The 2,984-nt window shown below is 41.6% G+C and overlaps 1 protein-coding gene across 2 annotated transcripts in view; it reads right to left on the bottom strand.

Annotated features, from left to right (window-relative positions):
- PDE4B (phosphodiesterase 4B) overlaps window positions 1-2,984 on the bottom strand; it is a 398,194-nt gene that overhangs the window by 40,569 nt on the left and 354,641 nt on the right. The gene's annotated exons all lie outside the window — the stretch shown is intronic.

The raw sequence follows: 2,984 nt of genomic DNA, 5'->3' as shown, positions 1-2,984 counted from the left end.
TGCTGTATTTAGAATATATTTTTCATATGTTCATACAGAAATTCTTGGGAGACCACATAGCTTTTTATTTTTATTTGAATTGATTTATGTTTGCAGCACTCACACTTGAAGCAGAAAAGGGAATATACATGGAAGAGTGATTCCAAGTGACTGGCCAGAGATGCACATTTCAAAGGCTAGGTGTTTTGTTTATCCCTCAAATATGCCTTCCCTTCAGGATAAACAGGGGTTAAAATTCAATATCCTGTATGTCATACTTAAAAAACCCACAAAACCACTGGAGGTGACTTCCTCCATTTTTTTTCACACTCCTCAAAACTGGGCAGACAAGAATTGAGGTGTTTTTAGTAAAACTTACATCAAGGCAGACTTGCATGTACCTTCCCTCCTTTCTTCCTCTTTGATTTTGCAATGCTGCTTCAATGTAAAGAATCACCCCACTTACTAGAATGCCCAAAACACCCCTTTCCCTCCTCTGTTTCATTCCAAAGAGCATTTCTTCCAAGGAAGCTTTTCCTGAAGTGACAGAACCCTCCCAATCGGGCCTCTCATAAAAGAAAAAGTCCAACCACTTGCCAACGACTCAGGCCTTGCTACCTTGGTGTCTTCCACATCACAACCTGTGGTTCGTGGTTACTAAGGTCAGACATTCACCAGGATGGTGGAGAGCGAGCGACTTGCTCAGAGCCTTTTGAATAGGCTCATATGCAAAACGACTGTATGATGATATATCACATTTCTCCTTCATGAAGAAGAAAAAGGGGATCCAATTTCCACTTATACTTGACAAGGGAAATATAGTAATTATAGTAGCAGAAGCACAAAGAAGTAGGAGGACGCTTCAAAGATCCAATTAAGTGTTACTGCCACAACTCATTCATTGTCTATTACACAGAACAGGCACATATGTGTTCCATGAGTTGATAAAATACAGAGATGTCAGCGACTGGACAATAGGTGTGACAAGACCTTACTCTGCCGCCTTCTCTTATTCTAGTCAACCACAATATATTTTTTAATTGAAAAATATTACATCTTGAAGTTAACGAGGATTTGTTCCTTCCCAGTTTCTTAATATGTAGTTAAGACTTACTTTGTGTCCCTTTTAAAAGCCTTCTTATCACAGTAACCAAAGCAGGAGACACGGATGTCAGAGTAGGCTAAGTATGGGGGCATCAAAATCCTGATAATTATAGGCAGAGCCAAAGGAAAGGACCAATGCAGCTCAGGACTGATCTTCACATTATAACTCTGTAGCTCTCGCACCAGATCCAGTACTTGGTATCTAGCAGATACTCAGTAAATAGTTGGAAGAATGGAAACGGAAGTGCTTGCCCAAGCAGTCTGCAAGTACTTGGGCAGCTAGAGGCTAAATGGAATATCTGCATACAGTGGAAAGAGCACCAGCTTTGAAGTGAGACTCACACATTTTGACTTTCTCTTCTACCACATACTGTGTGTTCCTGGACCTCAATTTCTTACATCTTAATATAAGCATACAAATATTTGCCTCACAAAGTTATAACGGGATTAACTAAAATGAAATATATAAAGTGTCTGGTATGGTAGCCAGTTCTTAGCAGTTGATAGATCCATAAGAGTATAATTATTAATGCCAATCAAAGTAACCCAAAAGTCTGACATTTGGGGGTGGGGAGGAATACAAAGGAAGATAGAAGAATTACATCTCCAACAAGGGTTTTTATAATCAGGCCCAGCTACATAATTTGTAGAGTCCAATACAAAATAAAAATGCAGGGCTCCTTGTTTAAAAATCAGGAAAAAATGTTGTTGAAGGCAGTAAATTATGATGCTTTTTCCTTTCTTCTGGAGTTTCTCTCTCTCTCTCTCTCTCTCTCTCTCTCAGTGGTGTCATTTCTGTTTCTTAAACTTTTTGATTTTGATTTTAATATAGTTCTAGATTTACAGAAAAGTTGCAAAGATAATACAGAGAGTTCCTACATACCCCACATCCAGGATTTCTTACTGTTAACATCTTTGTTCTTATGGCACATTTGTCACAATTAATGAATGACATCGTGTGTTTTATTTGCTCTTTAATGTTGTGTTCCCTCAGGCCTGAGGACACCAGGAAGACAGTGCAGACCCTCACAGGACTCCAGAGCCCTGCACCCTATGACTTAGGGCACATGCACAGCTTACCAGTTGCTGGGATATGCCTGCCTACCAGCTGCCATAATGATGTGCTATGCCCTAGCCAGAGGACCAAGCTCTGTGAAAGCCATATATTTCCCTTCCCCACAGTACCAATGTTCCAATCACAATAGAGAGACTCTACCCCTAAGTGTACTAAAACCTCTGCACTGGGATGTGCTCGACACCTGGATCAGGAGTGGACAAGAAGCTCACCCTCATTGAGACATGGCCTCTGTCTGTCATGTCATATCCATGCCAACCTACAACAGGGATGGCTGCTACTATGTCCCGCCTGAGACACTGCCAGGCACACATGCCCAACTTCCTGCACCTGAGTCAAGGCCCCCACTGGGAATGGATGCCAACTGTGATTGTGGGTTGGGGCAGGGAGAGGGATATTGAATGCGTTCTGGGACACCAGGGATCAGGGAAATAATGGGTGAGAACATGTCCAGGAAAGGCAGGCAGGTGGCAGGAGGTAGAATAGAATAGCACATGAGCCAAGGCTGTAAACCACCAAAGTATACTCCATTGTCCCATCAGACTTCACTTAAAAAATTAAAAAATTAAATATGAAATTATTATAAGTTTCAAGACAGCAATTATGGGACCCTATGAGTGTGGGGCCTGTACAACTGCCCAGGTTGCATGCTTATAAAGCTGGACCTGTTTCCTGTCTTACAGAAATGCCTCTAAAAAGGAACAATGCTTAACACCACAGAAGCAAGTCTCAAGGGAATAAGAGCAGGTAGTGGGATGGTGTATAGTTGTGGGGTCAACAGTATTTGTCAAAAATTTCCAGAGGCAAGGAGCAGGGAGAACAAACC

Source organism: Pteropus alecto, unplaced genomic scaffold (genome assembly GCF_000325575.1).
Source record: "Pteropus alecto unplaced genomic scaffold, ASM32557v1 scaffold25, whole genome shotgun sequence".
NCBI classification, from domain to species: Eukaryota; Metazoa; Chordata; class Mammalia; order Chiroptera; family Pteropodidae; genus Pteropus; species Pteropus alecto.
Note: the sequence above shows the minus strand (reverse complement) of the source record. Positions and strands in the feature narration are given on the sequence as shown.